This window comes from Zea mays, chromosome 5 (assembly GCF_902167145.1).
Source record: "Zea mays cultivar B73 chromosome 5, Zm-B73-REFERENCE-NAM-5.0, whole genome shotgun sequence".
NCBI classification, from domain to species: domain Eukaryota; kingdom Viridiplantae; phylum Streptophyta; class Magnoliopsida; order Poales; family Poaceae; genus Zea; species Zea mays.
This window is the reverse complement of record NC_050100.1, coordinates 78,544,042-78,559,534: the sequence shown is the minus strand read 5'-3', so window position 1 is coordinate 78,559,534 and position 15,493 is coordinate 78,544,042.

The window sequence follows — 15,493 nt, the reverse complement described above, 5'->3', positions numbered from 1 at the left end:
GGAGCATTCAATGCAAGGATCGCCTGACACCTTATCCTGATGCACGCTCCTCAGTCGACAAGGCCGAAGTGACCGCAGTCACTTCGCCCCTCCACTGATTGACCTGACAGGAAAACAGCGTCGCCTACCCTACTCCAACTGTTGTGCCACTCGCCAGAGTGAGGCCGACAGCAACTAAGTCTAGCCTCAGGCGCCATAGGAAGCTCCACCTCGCCCGACCCCAGGGCTCGGACTCCACCTCGACCTCGGAAGACGGACTCCGCCTCGCCCGACCCCTGAGCTCGGACTCAGCCTCGACTCCGGAAGACGGACTCCGCCTCGCCCGACCCCTGAGCTCGGACTCAGCCTCGACTCCGGAAGACAGTCTCCGCCTCGCCCGACCCCAGGGCTCGGACTCAACCTCGACCTCGGACGACGGTCTCCGCCTCGCCCGACCCTAGGGCTCGAACTCAACCTCGACCTCGGACGACGGTCTCCGCCTCGCCCGACCCCCAGGGCTCGGACTCAGCCTCGACCTCGGAGGAGCCTCCGCCTCGCCCGACCTCGGGCTCGGACCGACCACGTCACAGGGGGGCCCATCATTACCCTACCCCTAGCTAGCTCAGGCTACGGGGAACAAGACCGGCGTCCCATCTGGCTCGCCCCGGTAAAACAAGTAATGATGGCGCCACGCGTGCTCCATGACGACGGCGGTTCTCAGCCCCTTACGGAAGCAAGGAGACGTTAGCAAGGATCCGACAGCTGTACTTCCACAGGGCTCAAGCGCTCCTCCGACAGCCACGACATCACATGAACAGGGCAGTAACACCTCTCCAACAGCCACGTAGGCATGTACACAGGGCTCTGGCTCCCCTTTGCTAGACGCGTTAGCACATTGCTACACCGCCATTGTACACCTGGGCCCTCTCCTTACATCTATAAAAGGAAGGTCTAGGGCTCTCGTACGAGAAGGTGGCCGCGCGGGAGAACGGTCCGACGCACAAGGCTCTCTCTCTCCCGCGCGAACGCTTGTAACCCCCTACTGCAAGCGCATCTGCCCTGGGCGCAGGACAACACGAGGCCGCGGTTTCCCCTTACTGTTTTCCCCTTGTGTTCCATCTCGCACCGACCCATCTGGGCTAGGACACGCAGCGACAATTTACTCGTCGGTCCAGGGACCCCCCTGGGGTCGAAACGCCGACAGTTGGCGCGCCAGGTAGGGGCCTGCTGCGTGTTGACGAACAGCTTCCCGTCAAGCTCCAGATGGGTAGTCTCCAGCAACCTCTCCAACCCGGGACGATGCTCCGTTTCGGGAGTCTTGAGTTCATGTCCCTCGACGGCAGCTACGACATGATACTTCTTCCTCCGCCATGCGACAACGACAATGGCGGCCGTCAGCCCGCCCGCCGGCGGCGGAATCGACGATGTCTTCCCCACGTGGCGGAAGAGCAACATCCGGGTCTGTCTCGTCACCTTCCCCGCCGACGGAGGAGGAGGCGGGGCAGGCATGGCCAAGCAGGAGGCGGCACCTTGTCGGTTGTCGAGCGAGTCGACGGCGCCGGCGCCCCAGCGGGGGACACGTCGGGCGTTGACCTCGCGTCTGAGACGAAGACGAGCGTCGTTTCCCCGCAACACGCCAACCCCAAGCAGACGGACGACGCCAGCACGCTCGTGAAGGACTTGCTGGGCGTTAGACTCGTACCTCAGACAACGGTGCAGTCCGTCCCTGACGCGACTTCGTCACCAGCCGTCGATCAAGAGGTACCGTCAGTTTCCCATCCCATGCCTTTTAGATTCAGCTGCGACCCACCAAGCGACCCCGCTTCGGTGGACGCTTTCATAAAGGCATGTCAAAACCCTCCGGGGTATCATATGCGGTCAACCTGGGACCGACTGACGGCCGTCTCGACCTACGGGCCCGTGGGTTCCGAGGAAGATGACGAGCTCGACTCTGGTTGGAATTTCTCCGGGCTCGGTGACCCCAGTGCCATGCGGGACTTCATGACCGCATGTGACTACTGCCTCTCTGATTGCTCCTATGATGGCCACAGCCTTGGCGACGAGGATTGTGGCCCAAGTCGCGAATGTTTCCACGTCGATCTAGGGGGTCTCGACGAAGGCAACCACCTGGGTAAGCCGGAGGACGGCGATCCCCCTAGGCCTGCGCCTCGCGTTGACATCCTTCGGGAGCTAGCTGTGGTCCCAGTCCCTGCGGGGGGTCAGGACGCACAGCTCGAGCAAATCCGTGAGATGCAGGCCAGGCTCGACGAGGAAGCAGGACAACTTGTGCAGCTTCGGCAAAATATCGGGCAAGAGTGGGCAGGCCGAGCACCAGCCGGAGAAGCGTGTCATCTAGCCCAGGACGTCCAGCACCGCATTGCCGACGATGCCAGGGCAAGGCTGCCCCCAGCTTCCAGTGGGGTCGGCCAGAACCTGGCTGTAGCAGCGATACTACTCCGAGCGATGCCGGAACCATCCACCATCGAGGGGCAGCGTATCCAGGGAGAGCTCAAGAATCTTCTGGAGGATGCCTGTAGCATCCCAAAAATTCAAATCTTGAAATTTTCTCAAACTCGCTCTAAATTCAAAATGAATTTCAAATTTCATTTCAAAATGTTTGTTTGCGAGTTGATATCAGCAAATAAAATATAGTGGTCTATATTCTCTCCAAAATCCTCCTCAATTATCCTACAAATATTTCCCCAGTGACCCCCCTCAAATTGTTTCCAGAAATACTGCCAGATATTTCCCTAGTAATCCCCTTCAAGTTATTTCCAGAAATATTGCCCAAATATTCCACCAATATATCTCCAAGTATTTTCCTCTTGAGAAATACCTTTAGAATCATTTTTCAAGTCCCTATAAATATTTTCTTCATAACTTTCCTCGTGCTCATACGTATGCCTCCAGTGTCATACGGTGAGCTCTACAAGCTAATCTCACTTATACAAGACAAATACATGCTAATCTCCCACTAATCCTCTCATCCTCCCACTAATTCTCTCATCCCTCCCCCTAATCCCCCCACCATGGCTATAAATAGAGGGGCAAGGGCCTCCTCTCATCCCACCCCAAGCCATTTCATGGCAACTCTCTCCCCCCCCCCCCACACACACCCACTCCATGTTCCACACAAGCACACACTAGCACAAGGATCGTTCGGTCGTTCTGCGATCGTTCGTCCCCTGTTCTTAGTTTGTTCGTGCGTTCGTCCGATCGTTCGTCCGATCGTTCATGGTTCGTTCGTCCGTTCGTCCGATCGTTCGATCGTTCGTCCGTTCGTTCGTCCAAATAATCTTTTTCCTACTGTTATGCTGTCGAAATTCCGATCATTCGTTCGTTCGATCACTCGATCGTTCATCGTTCGTTCATAGTTCCTATTCATCGTTCATCGTTCGTTCATAGTCCCTATTCATCGTTCTTCCAGATAATCTTTGTCCTGCCGTTATGCTGCCGAAATTCCGATCGTTCGTTCGTCCGATCATTCGATCATTCGTCCGTTCGTTCATCCAAATAATCTTTTTCCTGTCGTTATGCTGCCGAATTTCCGATCGTTCGTTCGTTCGATCATTCGATCGTTCATCGTTCGTTCATAGTTCCTATTCATCGTTCATAGTCCATACTCATCGTTCTTCCAGATAATCTTTGTCCTGCCATTATGCTGCCGAAATTCCGATCGTTCGTTCGTCCGTTCATTCGATCGTTCGTTCGTTCGTTCATAGTTCCTATTCATCGTACATTGTTCGTTCATCATTCATCGTTCGTTCATACGAACTATTCACCATCACTATTCACCGACACTATTCACCATCGTTACTATTCATTGTTACTATTCATCATCGTTACTATTTATCATTGTTACTATTCATCGTTACTATTCATCGATTAGCCGATTACCCCAAATTTCAACTACTCATACATCATGCTGTCCAGTCCACCTAATTCCAGCCAGACCCATATTCCAGTCATACGAACTCTGGTGACTGTGATTTTCCTTCCAGTGGGAACTTCCCATCTGGTCACCCATCCCATGTTTCTCCAAGTTGAGCACTCTTAACTTTGAGATTCCTTCGAACCAGGCTCCCAAACTCAGATTCCAATAATTCTCGTTTCTAAATTCTTATCAAACTATTCCCTATCCAACCATGTCATCCCTTAAGCATGGTCCATATTCCAGAAAACTCCCAAAATTCTCTTGTCCCATATTCTACCTATAACTCTCCTGTTCATACTAAGTCAGACGATTCATTCGTCACTATTCTCACCAACAGTGAACTTCACTGTGCTACACCACATACACCCAGCTACCCTCTCCCTCTCCACACACGCTCAACACCCTCCGCCAAGGCAAACACCCCACCCACTTAGTTACTCCGCTCTACCGGCTACACGCATAGTGTCGCTTCGCCTCCAGTCCACCCTCCTGGTAAGCACCTCCGCTCCACCACTAGTAGTATCTCAACACCACATGACACAGATTCTACTCAAGACTCTACCCATCCATATATCGCTATTCTGACCACTATACTAAATATTTGTTGGTATTCTTGTTGGTTTGTATGTTTGCTTGTTCATGTTGCATAGTTATCGAAGCGTTCATGCCATCTCGTGGAGGCCAGATCTGCAAGTCTAAGCCAGGTAGTGGAGCTAGAAGCCAGTTCCGCGAGCTCCCCTTCCCCCTTCGCCGAATAAGCACGGCAAGCTCACTGGATCCCTTTGATGCATAAATTACCTATGATTTTTCAACCACAACCCTCAGCCTGTTATTTTATGCATGATATGATTTTGAGATAAGTTATTATGGCCACCCAAGCCGCTCGCCGCAATCAATCCTTAATATATTTGTTACAAATGATTTGAGAAAGGGTGTGAGTTTTCAAAAGAAAATGCTTTTCAAAATGTGTATGATGAAGGGTTTTCACCCTTATCACCATGTGAGTGGGATAATCAGGGACTCCCTGGTTTAGGGAAGGGCCTAAGGTGATGGCTCAGCTGGTTTAGGCGTGAGCAGAAGGATTGTCCCCTCGTATAAGGACCGGTTTGTCATCTTTCACTACTTGTACTCATGATAAGTACAACCACTCGAGATTGTGTTGTCAGTCACTCAATCTGAACTCGTACGGTCCAACCCCAGGGTTATGAAGGCTGGGGAGCACCGGGAGTATAGATGGCCAAAAAGCACGAGGCCCGTGAGCCCGGCACGAAGCCCGCTTTTTGGGCCCGGTCCGAACCCGGCACGGTAGAATAAGCGGGCGGGCTTGGACAGGAAACTAGGCACGGCGGGCTAGCCCGGCACGGCCCGTTTACCTCTAAGCCCGTTAAGCCCGGTTTTTTTACACTAAAACGTGCTTACCGGCCCGTTTAGCCCGCTTTTTGGCCCGTTTTTTTCGTGCTAAACGGGCCGGCCCGGCCCGTTTAGGCCCGCTGCGGGCCGAGCTTGGACAGAAAATTAAGCCCGCTGGCACAGCAGGCCCAGCCCGGTTTTTGGCCGGGCTTCACTGGGCCCGGGCCGGGCCGGGCGGCCCGTTTGGCCATCTCTAACCGGGAGGATAAGGAGGGGGAAAGTTTTGTCCAGTTTGGACATGGTGGTGGCCTGACTCCTTCCGGATAACCGTTAAGGTTAGGACGTGCGGGGAAAGAAAGAGATGTGGATTCGGGTCTCACTAGCTATGAGATCGCAGAGCCGGACTAGTGGGTAAAGTGTACACCTCTGCGCAGAGTTTGAAAACCTATTCGAATAGTCTGTGTCCACAGGAATGGACAAGTCTGGTATGGTATGGCAATTAATGTTTTGTTTTCCAAAAAAAGAGATGCTTTTGAAAAGTGGTTTTTAAAAGGTCTGGCTGTTGAACCGTGAGCTATGGTGGACGGGAAGTCCAGTAGCTGTTTTTGGAAATGAAAACCAGTGGGAAACTGTTGAGATACCTGGATGGTTGAGTCTAGGGGATTTTGTTCTAATATTGAAAAACTTCCTGCTTTATTTGGAGAGGATGCGCTTTGCAAAATACAAAATGTTTTTCAAAGACAACCCTGCAAAAAATATTGGTGTTTCTGCAAATATCCTGAGCTCTACATATTCCATGCATTATATCTGATTTCCCCATTCCGCGGGTGAAGGTGGGCTGCTGAGTACGTTTGTACTCACCCTTGCTTATTTGTTGTTTTTCAGAAAAAGGAGATCGGGTAAGAGTTACGACTGTTCCCAACCTTGCTCGTGGCTGTTGGACCGCTGAATTGCTTCACTGCGTATATCGGGCTGCTTCAGCCCCACTCTGATGATATGTCCCGAGTTGTGGACCAACTCTTAAAGTTGATCGCCACCTTTATAGGTTTGTCTCGTTTAAGCAGATCTGGAATCATCTGATGTATAAATGTGTTTACTAGCCTCCTGGGACTAGTAATTGTATCACATTTGAGTCCCAGAGGATTGGGGACGCTTCAGGTGGTATCAGAGCTGTTAGGTTGGCCGCAGGACGTAACCCTTAGCGTGATCAAAAGTTTTTGAGTCCAAACTATTTTTTTAAAAAAAAATCTTGCTCTCATCCCTCCATTTCGAAAATGCTTTCCCCTTTCCTTCTCTCAGAAGTCAGATGGAGGTCCGTTGCCAAACCAGCTTGTGCCAGAATGAAGATGGTTTCCCCAAGTTGTTGAGATCATGCACAGTCCGTCTCGGAATCAGGAGCCAGCCAGAGTATGATGGTCGTGAATTCATCGAGCATGGCATAGAGAAGTGTGTCGTGACTGTATACATTGGATCCAGTCTGCACCATGTGGAATGGAGTGTCACTACTGCTGGGCACAGATTCAAAGACACCTGCCAAGTCGTCGCTCGCAAGGCATTGAGGGCCCTGTGTCAGATCTACGAAGAAGAAGTGGCCGACACCCCGCTCAGATTCTTTCCACCCTTTCAGAGAGACCGTCCCGCTTGGATGGCCAGGATGCGTGCATTGGAAGGGAAGCAGCTGCTTGAGGATGACCCCACAGTCGTGTACCTCACTGCATACCTGCTCACCCTTGATGCACAGTATGATTTCTTGGCTCGGCACCACCGTCAGATGATTGTCCGAGCAGAAGATGCAGAGAAGCGCAACCGTCAGCTGCATGTGGATCTCACCACAACTCAAGCCCGTGCAACTGCCTTGGAGAGTCATGAAGTCATTGCTGTTGAAGCCCTGAAGCAAGCCAAGGATGAGCACGTCCAGAAGTTGATGGAGGCCTACTTGGTAACCCATAACCAACGTAGAGCCCTACGGATCCAAGAGCCCGCTTCATCCAACCCTATTCAACCCATCAGAGCTGAAGACCCCTAGATTCTTGAAGGTCACTCGGTCTCTATCAGAGGAGAGAAGAAGTCTTGGGAACTACCGGAAGGAGCCATAGTCTTGGAAGGAATTCCAGTCTTCCCTCAGGCTATGAATAAGCAAGAGCACCCTGAGTCCTCCCAAGATCCCCCGCTAGAGATGTTTGAACCCTTCACCATGAAGAAGATTCTAGCACCCTCCCTTGAGGTCAAGGAAGAAGCTGCAAGCACCCCGCCAGCACCGCCGCCCTCTGAGGAGCTACAAGAGCCAGTCCCGCTTGAAGAAGAGTTCGACCCCGTGCTGCCATCTCAGTCGCTGCCAGAAGAAGTCATCAACATCAGCTCCCTGTTGACCCATCCAGGAGATGTCTCAGATTGAAGTTGTGAGCCAGCCTTGCCAGAAGAGAAGCTGCCAGATCTGAGTTAGTATGCCCAGTCCTCTGCATGCATTGGTAGTGAAGTTTTCTTCGCTTTGGCTAGAGCCCTGCATGTATGAGAGGTAATCGTGTAGACTCGTGTTTTGCAAAACTCTAATTGTGTGGCCCCCTAGGGCATTTCAAAATGAATTTCGCTTGATGTTTTCTCCCCTTTTGAGTGCATATGCGATGCTTTAACGTTAGTGCTCATAAGTTGCATTTAGCCTAGTTCTCAATTCAGGAGCCAAGCAATAATAGTTATGCTTAGCCCCCGAATCTGAGTAGTCTGTGCTTTGAAAAACTCTATTCTTCCCTTATTCAAAACATTCGATTTGTTTGTGCATATCATTGTTGAGCTTGTGTGTTTTCTTTCTTTTTAAGAAAGGTTTTCTCTAAAAACAAAGATAACAAATTAGATCTAATACTCACCTTATGCTTCCATTCTCATCTTGACCCATCTCAAGAGAAAAGCACCTTACCAAAGAAGATATCGGAAAGCTTACCCTTGAAGCCTGGAACAAGCTACAGAAGAAACCAGTCCAGCCGCTCAGTCAAAAGGACCGACCGTGAGAATCAAAGCACTGCCCCTGAGTCAAAGTAAACAGGAAAAGAGGACAGAAGGAGTTATTACCATACAGAGAGGCAAAGATTCTTGGAACCAGAGACCACAAACATCAGGGTCATTGACCCCACCACTCACCCGTGCCCCTCGCACGCGTGCCCGCCTCCATGCGCACTACCACCGCCCCACGCCCCCTTTTGCAGCGCACTACCACCGCCCCACGCCCCCTTTGCAGCGCACCCACCGCCGCCATCATCGCCGGCAACACCAGGCCCCCTCCCCTTATCGCACCCGCTGCCGCGTAGCACCTGCTCCATCACCGCCACTCCGCAACCGAGCACCCCCGCTCGCCTATAAAACCCCCCACCAGCTCCCTCAACTCCCATCTCGCTCAAAGCAAAGCACACTCCAGATAAATCCCCTCTGCCAAATCACAAGCAACTCCATTTTCCACTCCCTCGCCCCTAAGATCACAATGCTTGATGATTCTTGGGTTGAAGACTGTTGCACATGGTTCATAGTCTTTGGTTTCCTCCTCTGTATGATGGTAATACTCATCGATAGAATCCTCCAGTGGGAAGAGCAAAGAGAAAGAAAGAGGCAGTGAAAAGTGAAAAGTGAGAAGAGAAAAGGAGATACTGAAGAGAAGATAAGAAGGTTCTCCCAGAATCAACCCTGTGCCAGTCATCCCTCCGCAGCCTGCTCAAGCAGCAACGGCAGCAGAAGGACCCGTAACACCCTTGTTATGTGGTACTTCAAGGAGTTCAAATCCCCAAGATTCAAGAGATCTACCCTCATTCATTTTAAGTGGGGTAGTGTTCCAGTAAAGTTCCTGCTATGGAGAAAAAGAAGAAGGCCTGTAGCAAGCTTGTGGAGGACCAGATCACTGAAGCTTATAAGTTTCTGGATGAGAAGTGGTCACCCAAGTTCCGTTAATGAAGCACCAAAAGACCAATCAAGTAAGGAATCCATGTGGGAGTTTGCAAGAGAAAGGTTTGTGTGTTGGCATCGATGCTTCTTCAATAAGCTAGCTGCCAAGCGAAACCTAGAAGCCTGAAGATGATCTTTGAGTAGCCAGAATCAGCGTTTGCAATCGGCAACCAGATGCTCCTCAAGGCCAGATCTTGTTGAAGTTCCATCTCCTCGAAGAGTATGCAAAGTGAAGATATGTAGCTGAAGTAAAGCTATACCCATAACCCTTCTCAGCCGAATCTTGAGGACGAGATTCCTTTTAAGTGGGGTAGATTTATAGCATCCCAAAAATTCAAATCTTGAAATTTTCTCAAACTCGCTCTAAATTCAAAATGAATTTCAAATTTCATTTCAAAATGTTTGTTTGCGAGTTGATATCAGCAAATAAAATATAGTGGTCTATATTCTCTCCAAAATCCTCCTCAAATATCCTACAAATATTTCCCCAGTGACCCCCCTCAAATTGTTTCCAGAAATACTGCCCAGATATTTCCCTAGTAATCCCCTTCAAGTTCTTTCCAGAAATATTGCCCAAATATTCCACCAATATATCTCCAAGTATTTTCCTCTTGAGAAATACCTTCAGAATCATTTTTCAAGTCCCTATAAATATTTTCTTCATAACTTTCCTCATGCTCATACGTATACGTATGCCTCCAGTGTCATACGGTGAGCTCTACAAGCTAATCTCACTTATACAAGACAAATACATGCTAATCTCCGACTAATCCTCTCATCCTCCCACTAATTCTCTCATCCCTCCCCCTAATCCCCCCACCATGGCTATAAATAGAGGGGCAAGGGCCTCCTCTCATCCCACCCCAAGCCATTTCATGGCAACTCTCTTCCCCCCCCCCACACCCACTCCATGTTCCACACAAGCACACACTAGCACAAGGATCGTTCGGTCGTTCTTCGATCGTTCGTCCCCTGTTCTTAGTTTGTTCGTTCGTTCGTCCGATCGTTCGATCGTTCGTCCGATCGTTCGATCGTTCGTCCGATCGTTCATGGTTCGTTCGTCCGTTCGTCCAAATAATCTTTTTCCTACCGTTATGCTGCCGAAATTCCGATCGTTCGTTCATTCGATCGTTCATCGTTCGTTCATAGTTCCTATTCATTGTTCATCATTCGTTCATAGTCCCTATTCATCGTTCTTCCAGATAATCTTTGTCCTACTGTTATGCTGCCGAAATTCCGATCGTTCGTTCGTCCGATCATTCGATCATTCGTCCGTTCGTTCATCCAAATAATCTTTTTCCTGCCGTTATGCTGCCGAATTTCCGATCGTTCGTTCGTTCGATCATTCGATCGTTCATCGTTCGTTCATAGTTCCTATTCATCGTTCATCGTTCGTTCATAGTCCCTATTCATCGTTCTTCCAGATAATCTTTGTCCTGCCGTTATGCTGCCAAAATTCCAATCGTTCGTTCGTCCGATCATTCGATCGTTCGTTCGTTCGTTCATAGTTCCTATTCATCGTTCATCGTTCGTTCATCGTTCGTTCATACGAACTATTCACCGACACTATGCACCATCATTACTATTCATTGTTACTATTCATCATCGTTACTATTTATCATCGTTACTACTCATCGATGATATCTATAGTAACTTTTTCGTCGTCACTATTCATCGTTACTATTCATCGATTAGCCGATCACCCCAAATTTCAACTACTCATACATCATGTTGTCCAGTCCACCTAAGACCAGCCAGACCCATATTCCAGTCATACGAACTCCGGTGACTGTGATTTTCCTTCTAGTGGGAACTTCTCATCTGGTCACCCATCCCAGGTTTCTCCAAGTTGAGCACGCTTAACTTTGAGATTCCTTCGAACCAGGCTCCCAAACTCAGATTCCAATAATTCTCGTTTCTAAATTCTTATCAAACTATTCCCTATCCAACCATGTCATCCCTTAAGCATGGTCCATATTCCAGAAAACTCCCAAAATACTCTTGTCCCATATTCTGCCTATAACTCTCCTGTTCATACTAAGTCAGACGATTCATTCGTCACTATTCTCACCAACAGTGAACTTCACTGTGCTACACCACATACACCCAGCTACCCTCTCCCTCTCCACACACGCTCAACACCCTCAGCCAAGGCAAACACCCCACCCACTCAGTTACTCTGCTCTACCGGCTACACGCATAGTGTCGCTTCGCCTCCAGTCCACCCTCCTGGTAAGCACCTCCGCTCCACCACTAGTAGTATCTCAACACCACATGACACAGATTCTACTCAAGACTCTACCCATCCATATATCGCTATTCTGACCACTATACTAAATATTTGTTGGTATACTTGTTGGTTTGTATGTTTGCTTGTTCATGTTGCATAGTTATCGGAGCGTTCGTGCCATCTCGTGGAGGCCAGATCTGCAAGTCTACGCCAAGCAGTGGAGCTAGAAGCCAGTTCCGCGAGCTCCCCTTCCCCCTTCGCCGAATAAGCACGGCAAGCTCACTGGATCCCTTTGATGCATAAATTACCTATGATTTTTCAACCACAACCCTCAGTCTGTTATTTTATGCATGATATGATTTTGAGATAAGTTATTGTGGCCACCGAAGCCGCTTGCCGCAATCAATCCTTAATATATTTGTTACAAATGATTTGAGAAAGGATGTGAGTTTTCAAAAGAAAATGCTTTGCAAAATGTGTATGATGAAGGGTTTTCACCCTTATCGCCATGTGAGTGGGATAATCAGGGACTCCCTGGTTTAGGGGAGGGCCTAAGGTGATGGCTCAGCTGGTTTAGGCGTGAGCAGAAGGATTGTCCCCTCGTATAAGGACCGGTTTGTCATCTTTCACTACTTGTACTCATGATAAGTACAACCACTCGAGATTGTGTTGTCAGTCACTCAATCTGAACTCGTACGGTCCAACCCCAGGGTTATGAAGGCTAGGGAGCACCGGGAGGATAATGAGGGGGAAAGTTTTGTCCGGTTTGGACATGGTGGTGGCCTGACTCCTTCCGGATAACCGTTAAGGTTAGGACGTGCGGGGAAAGAAAGAGATGTGGATTCGGGTCTCACTAGCTATGAGATCGCAGAGCCGGACTAGTGGGTAAAGTGTACACCTCTGCGCAGAGTTTGAAAACCTATTCGAATAGTCTGTGTCCACAGGAATGGACGAGTCTAGTATGGTATGGCAATTAATGTTTTGTTTTCCAAAAAAAGAGATGCTTTTGAAAAGTGGTTTTTAAAAGGTCTGGTTGTTGAACCGTGAGCTATGGTGGACGGGAAGTCCAGTAGCTGTTTTTGGAAATGAAAACCAGTGGGAAACTGTTGAGATACCTGGATGGTTGAGTCCAGGGGATTTTGTTCTAATATTAAAAAACTTCCTGCTTCTTTTGGAGAGGATGCGCTTTGCAAAATACAAAATGTTTTTCAAAAACAACCCTGCATAAAATATTGCTGTTTCTGCAAATATCCTGAGCTCCACATATTCCATGCATTATATCTGATTTCCCCATTCCGCGGGTGAAGGTGGGCTGCTGAGTACGTTTGTACTCACCCTTGCTTATTTGTTGTTTTTCAGAAAAAGGAGATCGGGTAAGAGTTACGACTGTTCCCAACCTTGCATTTGGCTGTTGGACCGCTGAATTGCTTCACTGCGTATATCGGGCTGCTTCAGCCCCACTCTGATGATATCTCCCGAGTTGTGGACCAACTCTTAAAGTTGATCGCCACCTTTATAGGTTTGTCTCGTTTAAGCAGATCTGGAATCATCTGATGTATAAATGTGTTTACTAGCCTCCTGGGACTAGTAATTGTATCACATTTGAGTCCCAGAGGATTGGGGACGCTTCAATGTCGCGGTCTGACGGGCCGAAAGCTCTGCCTCCTGAAGGCAGGGGTACCCCCCTGAGCATCGCGCCGCGACTTCCCGATTCATGCGGGAAGCCTCAATCCACACCGGGCGAACGCGAAACACAGCGCCTGCGGCCCCGGGCCGCCTCGGCAACAAGCACCGCCGCGACCGTCGAGCCCACCTCGACGAGAAGATGTGCCGAGGCTACCACCCTAGGCGTGGGGGACGCTACGACAGCAGGGAGGATCGAAGCCCCTCGCCCGAACCACCCGGTCCGCAAGCTTTTAGCCAGGCCATACGACGGGCACCGTTCCCGACCCGATTCCGAACCCCGACTACCATCACCAAGTACTCGGGGGAGTCAAAGCCGGAACTGTGGCTCGCGGACTACCGGTTGGCCTGCCAGCTGGGTGGGACGGACGATGACAACCTCATCACCCGTAACCTTCCCCTGTTCCTCTCCGACGCCGCCCGAGCCCGGCTGGAGCATCTGCCTCCTGCGCAGATCTCCAACTGGGACGACCTGGTCAAAGCCTTCGTCGGCAACTTCCAGGGCACATACGTGCGCCCTGGGAACTCCTGGGATCTCTGAAGCTGCCGCCAGCAGCCGGGAGAGTCCCTGCGGGACTACATCCGGCAATTTTTGAAGCAGCGCACCGAGCTGCCCAACATCACCGACTCGGATGTCATCGGCGCGTTCCTCGCCGGCACCACTTGTCGTGACCTGGTGAGCAAGCTGGGTCACAAGACTCCCACCAGGGCGTGCGAGCTGATGGACATCGCCACCAAGTTTGCCTCTGGTTAGGAGGCGGTCGAGGCCATCTTCCAGAAGGACAAGCAGCCTCAGGGGCGCCAGCCGGAAGATGTCCCCGAGGCGTCCGCTCAGCGCGGCGCGAGGAAGAAGGGCAAGAAGAAGTCGCAAGCGAAACGCGACATCGCCGATGCAGACCTTGTCGCCGTCGCCGAGCACAGGAACCCTCGGAAGCCTCCCGCAGGCGCCAACCTGTTCGACAAGATGCTCAAGGAGTCGTGCCCCTATCATCAGGGTCCCGTCAAGCACACCCTTGAGGAGTGTGTCATGCTTCGGCGCTACTTCCACAAGGTCGGGCCCCCGGTGGAAGGTGGCAGAGCCCACAACAACGATAAGAAGGAGGATCACAAGGCAGAGGAGTTCCCCGAGGTCCACGACTGCTTCATGATCTACAGTGGGCAAGTGGTGAACGCCTCGGCTCGGCACCGCAAGCAAGAGCGCCGGGAGGTCTGCTCGGTAAAGGTGGCGGCGCCAGTCTACCTAGACTGGTCCGACAAGCCCATCACCTTCGACCAGGGCGACCACCCCGACCGCGTGCCGAGCCCGGGAAAGTACCCGCTTGTTTTCGATCCTGTCATCGGCAACATCAGGCTTACCAAGGTCCTCATGGACGGAGGCAGCAGCCTCAACATCATCTACGTCGAGATCCTCGGGCTCCTGCAGATCGATCTGTCCTCGATCCGGGCCGGCGCGGCGCCCTTTCATGGGATCATCCCCGGGAAACGCGTCCAACCCCTTGGAGAACTCGATCTGCCCGTCTGCTTCGGGACTCCCTTCAACTTTCGAAAGGAAACCCTCACATTCGAGGTGGTCGGGTTCCGAGGAACCTACCACGCAGTGCTGGGGAGACCAAGCTATGCCAAGTTCATGGCCATCCCCAACTACACCTACCTCAAGCTCAAGATGTCGGGCCCCAACGGGGTCATCACCGTTGGCTCCACGTACCGACACGCGTACGAATGCGACATGGAGTGCGTGGAGTACGCCGAGGCCCTCGCCGAATCCGAGGCCCTCATCGCCGACATGGAGAGCCTCTCCAAGGAGGCGCCAGATGCGAAGCGCCACGCCGGCAACTTCGAGCCAGCTGAGACGGTTAAGTTCGTCCCTCTCGACCCCAGCAACGACGCCTCCAAGCAAATCCGGATCGGCTCCGAGCTCGACCCCAAATAGGAAGCAGTGCTCGTCGACTTTCTCCGCGCGAACGCCGAAGTTTTTGCATGGAGTCCCTCGGACATGCCTGGCATACCGAGGGATGTCGCCGAGCACTCGCTGGATATCCGAGCTAGAGCCCGACCCGTGAAGCAGCCTCTGCGCCGATTCGACGAAGAAAAGCGCAGAGCCATAGGCGAGGAGATCCACAAGCTGATGGCTGCGGGGTTCATCAAAGAGGTATTCCATCCCGAATGGTTATCCAACCCTGTGCTTGTGATAAAGAAAGGAGGGAAATGGCGGATGTGTGTAGACTACACTGGTCTAAATAAAGCATGTCCGAAAGTTCCCAACCCTCTGCCTCACATCGATCAAATCGTGGATTCCACTGCTGGGTGTGAAACCCTGTCTTTCCTCGATGCCTACTCAGGGTATCACCAAATCAGGATGAAAGAGTCCGACCAGCTCGCGACTTCTTTCATCA